Raw genomic sequence first — 15692 nt, 5'->3', positions numbered from 1 at the left:
TTTACAACATAGTTATTAACTGTCAAAACGTAGATTGGCAAAACTATGAAAATAGGATGGTCCTTTGTATTGGGTTTGCATGGCAAGGTTTTGGTAGCAGGGGGCTACAAGGGTGGGTTCTGTGAGAAGATGCCAGAAGCTTCCCCCATGTCCAACAGAGCCAGTGCCAGCTGGCTCCAAGATGGACCTGCCGCTGGCCAAGGCTGAGCCAATCAGTGACGGTGGCAGCACCTCTGTGATAACATATTTAAGAAGGGTTAAAAACTGCTGCGCAACAGCAGCCAGAAGAGAGGAGTGAGAATATGTGAGAGAAACAACTCTGCAGACACCAAGGTCAGTGAAGAAGGAGGGGGAGGAGGTGCTCCAGGCACCAGGCAGAGATTCCCCTGCAGCCCCTGGTGAAGACCATGGTGAGACAGACTGTCCCCCTGCAGCCCATGGAGGCTAACGGTGGGGCAGATATCCACCTGCAGCCCATGGAGGACCCCATGCCGGAGCAGGTGGATGTGCCCTGAAGGAGGCTGTGACCCCGTGGGAAGACTGTGCTGGAGCAAGCTCCTGGCAGGACCTGTGGACCTATGAAGAGAGGAGCCCATGCTGGAGCAGGTTTGCTGACAGGACTTGTGACCCTGTGGGGGACCCATGCTGGAGCAGTCTGTTCCTGAAGGACTGCACTCCATGGAAGGGACCCACGCTGGAGCAGTTCGTGAAGAACTGCAGCCCATGGGAAGGACTCACTTTGGAGAAGTTCATGGAGGACTGTCTGCTGTGGGAGGGACCCCACGCTGGAGCAGGGGAAGAGTGTGAGGAGTCCTCCCCCTGAGGAGGAAGGAGCAGCAGAGACAATCTGTGATGAACTGACCGCAACCCCCATTCCCCATCCCTCTGTGCTGCTTGGGGGAAGGAGGCAGAGAAAATCAGGAGTGAAGTTAAGCCTGAGAAGAAGGGAGGGGTGGGGGGAAGGTGTTTTAAGATTTGGTTTTATTTCTCATTACCCCACTCTGATTTGGCAATAAATTAAATTAATTTCCCCAAGTTGAGTCTGTTTTGCCTGTGACAGTAATTGGTGAATGACCTCTCCTGTCCTTATCTCGACCCATGAGCCTTTCATTTTATTTTCTCTCCCCTGTCCAGCTGAGGAGGGGAGTGATAGAGTGGCTTGGTGGGTACCTGGCATCCAGCCAAGGTCAACCCACCACATCCTTATTCTCACCATCTGTTGTGGGCTTACTTACTGGAGGTGATACTTTCTTGCTGCTCTTCCCATTCAGTGCTCCTGTTTGCCACCCCTTGAATGCTGAGACACTTCTAAGATGCAGCAAGTACATGTTTATGGACCTTCTGCCATGGAGTGTTTTGGTTTTTTTTTCTTTTATAAAATAGCATCACCTCACTCCTCTAATTTTCAAACTTCATTCTGCTTGAGCTCTTGCTGGACTGCATTTTACTTGAAAACACTGATAAAATACTATAGCTTGTTATTTTTAAAATATTAAATTAATGCACTGAAACTAGTCCAGGATTTAATTTTCACTTTTCAAATGTCCCTTGTGTCGGGAGCAACAAGTACAGAAATTGTCATTATTTCGGTGAAAGCATCATACTGAAAGTACAGATATCCACAGCTTTCACAAAGCAGTTCAGCATGTGCCAGACCCACTTGGACAGAAAAGCAATTGCATAGTGTTTTGTGTAATATTTTATCCACATTGGGTCAGGAAATCTGGAAAAGGTGAGAGTGCTCAAAACTGGAACAAGAACGTCTAAAGCGGCTGTGTTATTTTTTGTACAGAAAAGCAAGAACCTATACTTTAATCAAAGTGCCATTGATCCAGTGTACTGCAGTGTAGTAAAACACTACAACGTATGAGTATCCTGCTGTTTTATTTTCAGATTATATGGAAGCTGATAGATGATTCTGTCTGGATTCTGGGCAGGATAGTGCCACACATCTATATACAGAAGCAGCAAGAGGGACTGTAAACCTTGTGCAATATATCACAAGCTTCTAAATATAGACAGACCTGTTAACTTTTAATGTTAGAAGAAACTGTTCACATCAGTGTTAGACTATGTTATTTAGAATGCCTGGCATACTTGTTCACATCTTCATTTTTCAAAGGAAAGGCAGATCTGAAAGCAGAATAATGTTCACATAGCCCCAAAATTTAAAAATATCAAAATCACCACCACCAAAAAAGACTACTAAAGCACATAACAGTCCACATGAGATGAATCAGTGTAACAAAAAACACAGGCCAAATTTCCATTAGCAGGCCAAAGATTATATAAAGCACTGCAAGTTATTTACCACGTTAAAGTGATGAAGCTTGGCCTTCTGCAATTTTCTGGGTTTTTCTTCCTAACCTTTCCTATAGAATCATAGAATCGTTTATGTTGGAAAAGACCTTTAAGATCATCGAGTCCAACTGTTAACCTATCACTGCCAAGTCCACCACTAAACCATGTCCTCGAGCACCACGTCTACCCATCTTTCAAACACCTCCAGGGATGGGGACTCAACCACTTCCCTGGGCAGCCTGTTCCAATGCCTGACTACCCTTTTGGTGAAGAAGTTTTTCTTAATATCCAACCTAAACTTCCCCTGGTGCAGCTTGAGGCCGTTTCCTCTCGTCCTATTCATTGTTACTAGGGAGAAGAGACCGACCCTCCACCTCACTACAGCCTCCTGTCAGGTAGTTGTAGAGAGCAATAAGGTCTCCCCTCAGCCTCCTCTTCTCCAGGCTAAACAACCCCAGTTCCCTCAGCCGCTCCTCATAAGACACGTGCTCTAGACCCTTCACCAACTTCATTGCCCTCCTCTGGACATGCTCCAGCACCTCGATGTCCTTCTTGTAGTGAGGGTCGTATATTAAGAAGTCTTACCACATATCGATTATTTTACGCGCAGCTTCCCCAGCGAGATCCAGAGCTACTGGAGCTAAGGGAGGGGGAAATGTAGTAAAGATAAGGGCTGGCGACCGGAAGATCACACGATGTACGGAAAGAGTTAAGGGTTGACCCTCCCTTGTCTCCACCCCTTATAACACGCCTACTGTTGAGTGTATAAAGGTAAACTACTGCGCAATAAACATTGAGGCTGAACACCCACACTGTGTGTGCTGACTGTTCCTTCCCCAGCCCGGGTCGGCTGGAGATCCGCCGGTATAACCTTGATATGTAACGAACGCTACATAGTGGTGACCCCGACGTGATCGGCTGCAGGCAGCAGCGATGGAGCTCGCGGAACTCGTAAAGGTACTAAAGTCGGTAGCGACGGAGGTGGGCGAGGATGGGGCAATAAGGAAAAGGCCCACGGGCGACTGCATCCAATGGATGCTACGCCGGGGAGTGCTCGGCGCTCCCACAGAAGTTTTGGACACCCCAAATTGGGGGAAAATACGCAACGAGCTGACAGAAGCGATCATAAGCAATGTTGGAGGAGCCAGTGACTGGCTTCGCGCCTGGGGAACAGAAGAAAAGGTGCTCAAGAAGGGGTTTGCGGCAAAGCGGTGCTGGCTTGCCGCACGTAATGCGCTGATGGGGCATGAAGTTCCTGTGAACGAAAAGCCAACGGGTTTAGTCTAGGAGGGGACACAGGCTGGCTGGGAGGGAGCACAGCCAGGGGGGGCTGACCCAGACTGGCCAAAGGGCTATTCCATACCATATGACATCATGCTCAGCAATATAAAGCTGGGGGAAGAAGAAGGAAGGGGGGGACGTTTGGAGTGATGGCGTTTGTCTTCCCAAGTAACCGTTATGCATGATGGAGCCCTGCTTTCCTGAGGATGGCTGAACACCTGCTTGCCTATGGGAAGTAGTGAATGAATTCCTTGCTTTGCTTTGCTTGCGCGCGCGGCTTCTGCTTTACCCATTAAACTGTCTTTATCTCAACCCATGAGTTTTCTCACTTTTACTCTTCCGATTCTCTCCCCCATCCCACCGGGGGGGAGTGAGCAAGCGGCTGTGTGGTGCTTAGTTGCTAGCTGGGGTTAAACCACGACAGTTTTTTTTGGCGCCCAACATAGGGTACAAAGGGTTCGAGATAACGACAGATTTAATTGGAATGTGCTAGATTGAAGTTATAGCTGGTATTGCTGTTTAGCTATTAATCAGCAGGTTTCTGTGCTTGCCATGGGGCTTGCTTGCCTTACTGTATATTAGAGTCTAATGCTCGTTAGTGGCTGCTTTTTGCTTTCACTGCTTGCTGTACTGCTGAACTGCTTATCATCTTACTCCGCTGTGCCTGGGAACATTTTGATAACAGCAATGGCTATGTGCCTGGGCTGGCCGATGGCCAGGGCATCTCTGCTGTTTTTCTGTACTGCTGTACTGGACAGGCTGGAACTCCAGTGTGAACTCGAGTTGAAGGGGTGGTCTGTGGGGCACAGACGGGGCCGTCGTTACTGGGGACTGAGCCAATGGAGGAAGGGGAGGCGCAGGGAGGCTATGGCGCAGCAGGAACAAAGGAGTTGGGAAAGGTGTTCCCGTTACGAGTGGGGAGTCTAGAGCAGCCGCCCACGGAACCTTCGGCACCTTCTGCACTGGCGGATCCGCCACCTCCTCAATACCCCTGGGGCGAGTTGCAACAATGTGTGGAAAGGGAGCTGACTGATAGGTTGCTGGATTGGGTCCCGGGGGCCGATGTGGGATCCCAGCGGTATCGCGAACTACATGAAGGAAGATGGCGGGAAGGAGAAAAGGAGGGCAAGACACCATCACCTTCTGAGGACACCCCGTTGCATCCCAGTGATCGACGGGTGCTGGACACAGAGAGCAGAGCGCAGGAAAGGATCTGAGGAACAAGGAGAACCGGCGTCACAGCTGAGAACATCTGGGGAGGGGGTGGTAGGGCTCCCCCGGCACTGCCAGTGATACCTGAGCTACCAGAGGGACCCCCTACCCCTGGGGCAGTGGGAAAGCGAACTGGTATTACCTCACAGTGGAGGGAGCCTGTACACGATTACCCCATGAGCTCTGATAGCAGTGAGGACGAAGGGGGCGACGAGGGATCCTCGATTGTTGCTTATCCTGTGTGTTCCAAAGGTCCCCTCTGGGAGGCAGGGGTAAACCCTCGAGGGTTGCAGCCCAACCAAATATGGCAGTCTGATGTTACGATTTATGAACCCTTTAATCCACGTAAGTATCTGCATGTTACAGTTGATACCTGCAGTGGAGTTATTTTAGCGACTATGCATGCTAAACAAAATGCTCTCGCAGTTATTTTACATTGGCAGGACTGTATGGCGCAAGTTGGCATCCCACAAAAAATTAAAACAGATAATGGAGCGGCATATGTCAGCAAGAAGACAAAGGACTTTTGCGCGTACTGGGATATTCAGTTGAGTCATGGTATTCCCTACAACAGTACGGGCCAAAGCATTGTAGAACGCGCGCATCGCACATTAAAAGGGCTACTCGACCGACTTAGGGAGGGGGAAAATATAAGCCCAGGAACAGGGGTTCCCCCTCCCCTTGGCCCTCCCTTATTTCGGGCACAGCGTCTGTTGACGACGGCGCTAATTACCTTAAATCATACCATTCGAGGGAACACCTATAAAACCCAGACTGCAACCCAGGCACATTTCCGGCTCGATGAGAACGAAGGGCCTTACCCTTTGGTTCAAGTACGGGACCTGCAAACCCGTGAATGGAGGGGCCCTTATTCCCTCCGTTGTCTGGGACGTGGGTATGCGTGTGTGCAAACCGAGAAAGGGATGCTAGAATGGGTACCCAGTCGAAATATTCGACCGTATAAGCATTAATCAATTTATTGAGTCTTATCTTGACAGGTTACCATTTCCCTATGCATCCTGATGGTGTGGGGGAGCAATGAGGGAGCCGCGACGAACTACTGGCTGGATTGGGCAAAATCCATGAACGTAACGGATGCGTGTCTGTATATGCCGGCTATTGGACAAGCCTCTACCTGTCTATTGTTCACCCCCTACTTCACTAGAGATAAGGAGGACAGTTGCTGCCACAAGTCAAACCAGAGCTCCACTATCCCAGGCTTACAAAACTGGAATGTTAATAACGTCATAATAGGCAACGATACATTGAATATTTCTAAGAGCCACACCAACGCGCTTGACCAACTATCTGATGCAATACAAGTAAACTCCCTTAATTTAGGAGCTATAGCTAACATAGGCAACAGGTTTACCAATATTCCCAAACCTTTAATAACTGGGCTCATAATCTTATTACTTATTCTTGTCCTTGCTATGCTATTACCCTGTCTATTACGCTTAATTATGCATTCTATGAGTCGTATACTAAGAAGTCTTACCACATATCGATTATTTTACGCGCAGCTTCCCCAGCGAGATCCAGAGCTACTGGAGCTAAGGGAGGGGGAAATGTAGTAAAGATAAGGGCTGGCGACCGGAAGATCACGCGATGTACGGAAAGAGTTAAGGGTTGACCCTCCCTTGTCTCCACCCCTTATAACATGCCTACTGTTGAGTGTATAAAGGTAAACTACTGCGCAATAAACATTGAGGCTGAACACCCACACTGTGTGTGCTGACTGTTCCTTCCCCAGCCCGGGTCGGCTGGAGATCCGCCGGTATAACCTTGATATGTAACGAACGCTACACAGGGGCACTATCACCTCCCTGGTCCTGCTGGCCACACTATTCTTGATACAAGCCAGGATGCCATTGGCCCTCTTGGCCACCTGAGCACACTGCTGGCTCATGTTCAGGCGGCTGTCAACCAACAACCCCAGGTCCTTTTCCGCCAGGCAGCTCTCCAGCCCCTCCTCCCCCAGCCTGTAGCGTTGCATGGGGTTGTTGTGACCCAAGTGCAGGACCCGGCCCTTAGCCTTGTTGAATCTCATACAGTTGGCCCTGGCCCAACGATCCAGCCTGTCCAGGTCCCTCTGTAGGGCCTTCCTACCCCCCAGCAGATTGACACTTCCACCCAACTTGGTGTCGTCTGCAAACTTACTGAGGGTGCACTCAATCCCCTCATCCGGAGCATCAATGAAGATATTGAACAGGACCAGGACCAATACTGAGGCCTGGGGAACACCACTTGTGACTGGCCGCCAACTGGATTTGACTCCATTCGCCACCACTCTCTGGGCTCGGGTGTCCAGCCAGTTTTTAACCCAGTGCAGAGTGCACTTAGCCAAGCCGTGAGCAGCCAGCTCATGGAGCTCATGGAGAGTGGCTTGGCAAGCTCCTCTGCCAGCTCCCTCAGTATCCTCGGGTGGATCCCATCTGGCCCCATGGACTTGTGAGCATCCAGGTGGAGGAGCTGGTCGGTGACTGCCACCTCTTCAACAACTGGGACTTCACTCTGCATCCTATCTCCATCTCCCAGCTCAGGGGCCTGAAAAACCCGAGGATGACTAGCTTGACTATTAAAGACTGAGGCAAAGAAGGCATTAAGTAACTCAGCCTTCTCCTCATCCTTCGTGGCAAGGTTACCTTCTGCATCCAACAAAGGAGGGAGATTCTCCCTGGCCCTCCTTTTGTCACTGATATATTTGTAAAAACATTTTTTATTATCTTTAACGGCGGTGGCCAGTTTAAGTTCCAGCTGGGCCTTCGCCTTTCTGATCTTCTCCCTGCATAACCTCATAGCATCCTTGTAGTCCTCCTGAGTCACCTGCCCCTTCTTCCAAAGACGGTAGGCTCTCCTTTTTTTCCTGAGTTCCAGCCAAAGCTCTCTGTTCAGCCAGGCCGGTCTTCTCCCCCGCCTGCTCGACTTGCGGCACATGGGGACGGCCTGCTCCTGTGCCTTTAAGACTTCCTTCTTGAAGAATGTCCAGCCTTCCTGGACTCCTTTGCCCTTCAGGACTGCCTCCCAAGGGACTCTCTCAACCAGACTCCTAAACAATCCAAAGTCTGCCCTTCTAAAGTTCAGGGTAGCAGTTTTGCTGACCCCCTTCCTTACTTCTCCAAGAAGTGAAAACTCTATCATGTTGTGGTCACTGAGCCCAAGACAGCCTCCGACCACCACATCACCTACCAGGCCTTCTCTGTTTGTAAACAGCAGGTCCAGCGGGGCACCTCCCCTGGTTGGCTCGCTTACCAGCTGCGTCAGGAAGTTATCTTCCACACACTCCAGGAACCTCCGAGACTGCTTTCTCTCTGCTGTGTTGTATTTCCAGCAGATATCTGGTAAATTGAAGTCCCCCACGAGAACAAGGGCTAGGGATTGTGAGACTTCAGCCAACCGCTTGTAGAATACTTCATCTGTTTCCTCATCCTGGTTGGGTGGTCTGTAACAGACTCCCACCAGGATATCTGCCTTGTTAGCCTTCCCTCTGATCTTTACCCATAAGCACTCAACCTTATCATTACCTTTGTTGAGCTCTAGACAGTCAAAACACTCCCTAACGTACAAGGCTACCCCACCACCTCTCCTTCCTAGCCTGTCCCTTCTAAAGAGCTTGTAGCCATCCATTGCAGCACTCCAGTTGTGTGAGTCATCCCACCATGTTTCCGTGATGGCGACCACATCATAGTTTTCCTGCCGCGCAATGGCTTCCAGCTCCTCCTGCTTATTGCCCATGCTGCGTGCATTGGTGTAAATGCACTTCAGTTGGGCTATAGATCTCTTCACCAACACAGGCATGCCACCCCTAGGCTCATCCCTAGCAAGCCTGGTTTTATCCCCTTCCCCCTTCGCATCTAGTTTAAAGCTCTCTCAACGAGGCCAGCTAACTCCTGGGCCAGGATCCTTTTCCCCCTTTGCGACAGGTGAACCCCATCTGTCTCCAGCAGGCCTGGTGCCATGTAAACTGCCCCATGATTGAAAAACCCAGAATTCCACCTCTGACACCAGCCTCTGAGCCACGTGTTAATGAGATAGGTCTTCCTGTTCCTTTCTGTATGCCTCCCAGCTACTGAAGGGATGGAGGAAAACACTACCTGTGTTCCTGATCCTTCAAGCAATTGCCCCAGTTCTCTAAAGTCCCTTTTGATCGTCTTTGTGCCTCTATCAGCTACCTCATCACTGCCAACCTGAACAACCAATAGTGGATAATAATCGGACGCTTTTATCAGCCTAGGGAGCTTCCTAGTAATGTCTCTTATCCTTGCCCCAGGGAGGCAGCAGACTTCCCTATGGGATGGGTCCCGTCGGCATATCGGGCCCTCTGTTCCCCAGTTGTTTGCCACAATCCTCCATTTGAATGAAAAACTCACTTATCTCCCCAGGATAAGTACTGGCTGAGAATGCGGGTCAGCCAACTGGAATGGTCTACGTTGGATTCTCTGGCTACAAAATTGGGACATAGCCTATGTGAAATAATAAAGCTACCAACAGTCTTTGAAAAGCTCTGGGGGGCAGTGGCTGTCTGGCATCCTTGCACTGTGCCCTGCAGCAAGAACTAAGCCTTTTGTCACATCATGCAAAAATTGACTCCATTTTTACAGAGTTGCATTTCAGCTTGTTTGTTTGTTTGTTTGTTTGTTTCTTTAAATAGATACATGTCAAACAAAAGCACGGGAAAATCCATACTGTCTACACACAATGTACAAAATGTGAAAGAAGATGAACATGAAAGTAGTCTTCTGTTTTAACCAGAATATCTACTGCAGCCCCCCTTTTCAGTGTAAGCATTTAAATTTGAATTAAACATGACATCCACTCATTTCTGTATACAAGGCTGATTCAGACTTACTGTTCAATAACATGCTATAAATACAGCTAGATGAGACATTCGTGTTTTGCTTGCACATATGCTGGAACACAAATATACCACATGCAAAACCACAAATGGAGAACACAGAGAAAGGTGATCATTTACCCTAATTGCTATGATTTTTTTTTCTGCCCCAATAACATTTTATAGGTGAAGCCAAATAAACACACAAGAAACATATGAACTAGGTATGCTGAAAATATGTGTGTTGCTCAGATTCAGATTTTAGCAGCAATGAAATCTGATTCTAGATTGCACTCTGATATAGTAATGGAAACATCATGTAATGATACTAGTCAGCAGAAGCTGTGCTCTAAGGACAGTGAGCAGGAGAGGTGACTCGCTGCTCCAAACAGCATTTGGAGAATCTAAATGTGTGGGTTCATAATACCGATTTTGCGGAGCCAGAAATCACAGTGCTCCAAGTTGATTTATTGTGCAGGAATAGCGCTTAGGTCATGTCATCTCAATTTCTTAAGATTTTGTAAACAATTTTCTAGTCCTAGTATGAGATGGCCCAGGTCTCGCTCTGAAAGCTAAGGCTGACTGGGGATAAGAGGCACCTCTCAACATTGTGCCCACATTATGGGGTATGACAGAAACTGGCTTACAGCTTTTCCTAGATAGTCAGTGGGTTGTCAGTGATTTGCATCTCACTGAAAGGCTGAGCGCCATTTGGTGAGGCATCTAAGGCAGGGGCTAGAGACTGCCAACCTGTGGGCAGATTGGGATTTAGCGTTGAGAGAGCAAGCAATTGAAATTGTTGATGGAGTCATGAGCTACAGAGGAGAGGGTTGAGTTTCGCAGAGCATTTCTTTATTTGTGGGAACATGTATTTAAAGGATTTTTACAAAGCACTACTTGTTCTATCACACAGTAGACAGAAATAAGACCCTGAATGAAGCAGGGTCTTGTCACTTATTGTCTGAGTGTTACTGAACATCACATTTTTTCTGTAACACCATTGTGTTGGTTTTGGATGGGATAGGATTATTTTTCTTCATAGTAGCTTGTATGGGGCTATGTTTTGGATTTGTGCGGAAAACAATGATGTTGATAGCACAGGGATGTTTTCGTTATTGCTGAGCAGTGCTTACACAGAGTCAAGGCCTTTTCTGCTTCTCACACCACCCCACCATTGAGTAGGCTGGGGGTGCACAAGAAGTTGGGAGGGGATACAGCTGGGAGAGCTGACCCCAACTGACCAAAGGGATATTCCATACCATATGTCATGCTCAGCAATAAAAACTTGGGGGTAGAAGAAGGGGAAGGGGGGGACGTTTGGAGTGATGGCGTTTGTCTTCCCAAGTAACCATTATGCATGATGGAGCCCTGCTTTCCTGGGGATGGCTGAACACCTGCTTGCCTATGGGAAATAGTGAATGAATTCCTTGCTTTGCTTTGCTTGCGCGCGCGGCTTCTGCTTTACCCATTAAACTGTCTTTATCTCAACCCATGAGTTTTCTCACTTTTACTCTTCTGATTCTCTCCCCCATCCCACCGGGGGGGAGTGAGCAAGCGGCTGTGTGGTGCTTAGCTGCTGGCCAGGGTTAAACCACAATAGTCCTTTTTCACGCCCAACGTGGGGCTCAAAGGGTTCGAGATAATGACAGTTTTGATTGGAATGTGCTAGATTGAATTTATAGCTGTTATTGCTGTTTAACTATTAATCGGCAGGTTTCTGTGCTTGCCACGGGGCTCGCTTGCCTTACTGTATATTAGAGTCTAGTGCTCGTTAGTGGCTGCTTTTTGCTTTTGCTGCTTGCTGTACTGCTTATCGTCTTACTCTGCTGTGCCTGGGAACATTTTGATAACAGCAATGGCCATGTGCCTGGGCTGGCAGATGGCCAGGGCATCGCGGCTGTTTCTGTACTGCTGTACTGGACAGGCTGGAACTCCAGTGTGAACTCGAGTCGAAGGGACTGTGACCTGTGGATGAGTCCATCCGGGAGCAGGACACCCCGAAGTGTCTGTGGACGTGGATAAGCCCATGCCAGAGCAGGTATGTCTCGAAGCGTCTGTGGCCATGGTTATGTCTGTGCCGCAGCAGGTATACCTCTGAAGGGATTGTGGCCCAAGGATAAGTCCACACTGGAGAAGGTACACCTCAAAGCATCTGTGGCTATGGATAAGTCCGTGCTGCAGCAGGTACACCTTGAAGCATCAGTGGCTGTGCACGAGGTCATGCTGGAGCACCTCAAAGCGTGTGGCCATGGATAAAGCCATGGTGGAGCAAGTTTACTTCTGAAGAGACTGTGGCTGCGGGTAAGGCCATGCTGGAGCAGGTATATCTCTGAAGGCATTGTGGCCCATGGAGAAGGCCATGCTGGAACAGGTGTACCTCAAAGCAACTGTGGCTGTGAATAAGTCTATGCCACAGCAGGTATACCCCTGAAGAGACTATGGCTCATAGACAGGGTTCCACTTGGAGCAGGTACACCTCTGCAGTCTGTGGATAAATCCTTGCTGGAGCAGGGGCAAAGGGAGGAGTTCATTGCAATGTTAAACCCTATAACCTATCCCAAAGGGACTGGGGTGGAGATTGTAATGGATAAACCTTTAAATTGTTGTAACCCATGATTTGAGTTGTGTGTTATAGGAATTACTGTAGCAGGAACCACCTGAACCAATGGAGGAGAAGCCTTACAAGCAGCAGTGCAAGTGCAGCAGTGACCTGACTTGAGCTGGCTTTGGTGCCCAATAACTACACGTGACACACCACCTCTCCTGTCCTGAGTGACCACCATCACAGATGGAGCCCAAAGTCATGGACTAAATGAACTCAATGGACATTTGTGGACATTTGTGGACATTTTACAGACATTTCACAGGGGTGGTCCATAGACTAAGGGAATGATGCCTGTGTATTATATCAAAGGATGCGAAGGGGGGTGGTGGGTAATGAGGATGTATTGGATAGTGTGAGACCTGAGCATGATGTAAATGGTATGGAATAAGGGGTGGAGAATGTGCTGGTTTTGGATGGGATAGAATTAATTTTCTTCATAGTAACTAGTATGGGGCTATGTTTTGCATTTGTGCTGAAAACAGTGTTGATAATACAGGGATGTTTTTGTTATTGCTGAGCAGTGCTTACACAGAGTCAAGGCCTTTTCTGCTTCTCACACCACCCCACCAGCAAGTAGGCTGGGGGTACACAAGAAGTTTGGAGGGGACACAGCTGGGACAGCTGACCTCAACTGACCAAAGGGATATCCCATACTATATGACGTCATGCTCGGCAATATAAAGCCAGGGGAAGAAGAAGGAAGGGGGGGACATTCGGAGTGATGGCGTTTGTCTTCCCAAGTAACCGTTATGCATGATGGAGCCCTGCTTTCCTGGGGATGGCTGAACACCTGCCTGCCGATGGGAAGTAGTGAATGAAGTCCTCGTTTTGCTTGCGCATGTGGCTTTTGCTTTACCTATTGAACTGTCTTTATCTCAACCCACGAGTTTTCTCCCTTTTACCCTTCCAATTCTCTCCCCCATCCTGCCATGGGGGGAGTGAGTGAGCGGCTGTTTGGTGCTTAGTTGCTGGCCGGGGTTAAACCATGACAACCGTGCAGTTATGTCCTTCTGATCTTTCTAATACAGCTACAGAGCTTGCCCTAATTAGTCAAAAGTATTGCTGTCATATTGGGAGTTCTGGAGAGTTCAATCTACCTAATTTCAATGGAGCTTAACCAGATGGAAGAGGATTGGCTCAGAAAAGCCACAGTCCCTGAGAAGTCCATTATCCCAGGGAAAAGAAAGGCTGGTTATAGTCGTTCTCCTCGGACTATCTAACTAAGCAAGTTAGACTTAGGAAGACACACCAAAGGGAAAACCATTTCTCCAGCATAAATCTCACTGGCATATACTGTAGGTATAAGTGTTTCCAAACACCCTGATTAACTTCATATGGAGAACCAATCAAGTTACTCCACTACGGCATGTTGATGAAGAAAGCAATACTTAGCCACCTTCTGATCAGAGATCCAAAAGACAGCTCATAACAAATGTAGATTATTACATATGGCTAATATGCACCAAGATATGCCATGTACTAACGTACCTGGAGCTTTCCAGGTATAATGGATATTTTGCACAGGAAAGTACTTTAATTTTTCATGCCACCTTTTTAGCAGCTCAGTTCCTGAAGATACACTTTATTAGGTTTGAAAGAAGCCTTTGAATACCTAGAGTCTTCTTTGTTGAAGTCATCAGTGTTAGGTTACCCAAATTACAATCTTACTTCCAATTGCACCAAAGGTGAGGAGCTCTCTCAAGACTTGGAAAGACAGAATGATCATATCCATTACAGACTAAAGGACTGGAAAGGAACAGTGAACACTAAGGTGTTTTTAAATTAGTATTTTGATATTTAATCCAGGGGTTATGAGGAAGTATTATCTGGTTAACTGTGTGCCTTACCATGTGCATCACCAGCATCATATCATATCATAGCACCTGTGCTTTTGAGCAGACTTGAGAAACAAGAGACTTTGCTGGGTGACAAGGGCTAGTGATCTGAACCAAGACTCATCGAATCCAGAAGCTTCATTCAGGATTGCTGTATGGGCTGGAATCAGAATCAGCTAACTCAAAGAATGGGAAATATTATTATTTTTCCCCATTCCTTATAATATGCTATAGGAATGCTGTCAGTCTTCTTCCATCTCCCATGAGAGTATCATAGCACCTTTGGAAGAGTTCAAGGAAGATCAAGGCCTCTTGTGTCCAGCTACTTCCTTGCTCAGGAAGCTTAAACATTTTGCAAAGAGACTGCACTTGCACATCTGACTTGGGTAATCTGCCTGAGGAAATCATGCAGGTACTGATGTAGTGGACCATCACAGAAGGATGCCAGCATGATGTGCAAGATATGAAAACACAAGACAACTCAAGAAATCACCTGTATCATATTGCCCCAAACAGCCACCAAGCGTCAACCCTTTAATCCTACCATAATATAGCAGACCATTTGGATGACAGAAATATGGTGGACAACTCTGAGCAACTGACTTGCTTTAAGTCTGACAGAGAATTATTCAGTCCTAAAGAGAAACAGAGCATGGACTTTCACTGTCATGGTGTTTCACTGGCGTACGTGGTTTTCCTTCTAAAATCAGAAGGCAGTCTGCCTGGGGGTCACTAAGGCAATGGCAAGGGAAAAGAAGCTACTGCAGTGCGGTAGTTTGGTTTGTGTGTTGAAGGAGGGGCTGTATTAAGCCAGAGGATGTAGGACTTTGAACCAGAAAAGAGCTGAACTCAATCAGAAGAGTCAAGGCCAATTCAGCAGTGCTGTCCTTGGACTGTTCATACAACAGAAATCATCATTGTGCTCTAAGCATGTCTGTAAAACAAACAAGCATCAGTGACTAAATGATAGGTTTGTTTTCTGCCCAGGTTAGAGAAAATTAATGAGTGGGTGTGCACACATGACTGGAAGCAATCAAGTTAGCGCAGCTTAATGAGTTAATATTAATCTGTTTTAATTGCATTAGCTGACACACGTAAACTCTTAGCTTGTTGCAAATGAAAATAAAATGTATTACCTTTAACTGCTTTTAAGCAGCAGTCATTCAGTTGCTTGCTTGTCCCTGCCCCATATGCTTAAGTGTTGAGAACTGATATGATCGTGTTATTTCTGAAGAATAATACATGACTTTCCATGTGAACCTCCTACTGACACAGGCTGAAAGATTTCCCCTCTAAAAGAAATGAGAGTAGAGCTGCTGAGAATAGCACCTAGTTAAGGTAACTTCCCAGCCTGAGCAAGCTTGCTCTCAGCCAGCCACAAGAAGATTGTCTCAGCTTCAAGGTTTAGAAAATGGGGTCCCCTAACCAAATTCAAAGGCCCCTAAATGTATGTATATAAGAAGAAACAAGATGACTTCAAGAAAAACAAGGCAAAAGCCATCAGAATTTCAGATTGTCTATTTTCAGAGAACAAACTCTGCAGCTAACTCAGCATTAGCATCATTGCAAGCATACAGAGCATTGTTTGTGCCCTGAGGGATGAAACAAGAACTAATGTTCTTCT

The 15692-nt window shown here is 47.5% G+C and overlaps 1 protein-coding gene and 1 long non-coding RNA gene across 2 annotated transcripts in view; one reads left to right on the top strand and one right to left on the bottom strand.

The window, feature by feature from the left end:
- LOC104011386 (3',5'-cyclic-AMP phosphodiesterase 4D) overlaps positions 1-15692 on the bottom strand; it is a 407679-nt gene that overhangs the window by 144860 nt on the left and 247127 nt on the right. The window lies entirely within an intron of this gene.
- LOC148055201 (uncharacterized) lies at positions 2956-6517 on the top strand. Its single transcript, XR_015705785.1, has 2 exons — positions 2956-5341; positions 5793-6517. It is a non-coding gene; the product is annotated as an uncharacterized LOC148055201 (long non-coding RNA).

The sequence above is a fragment of the Nipponia nippon genome, unplaced genomic scaffold, assembly GCF_047370975.1.
Source record: "Nipponia nippon isolate SJK-2023a ecotype South Korea unplaced genomic scaffold, ASM4737097v1 scaffold_26, whole genome shotgun sequence".
NCBI lineage: Eukaryota > Metazoa > Chordata > Aves > Pelecaniformes > Threskiornithidae > Nipponia > Nipponia nippon.
The sequence above is the reverse complement of the archived record's forward strand: the minus strand, read 5'-3'. Positions and strand labels throughout refer to the sequence as shown.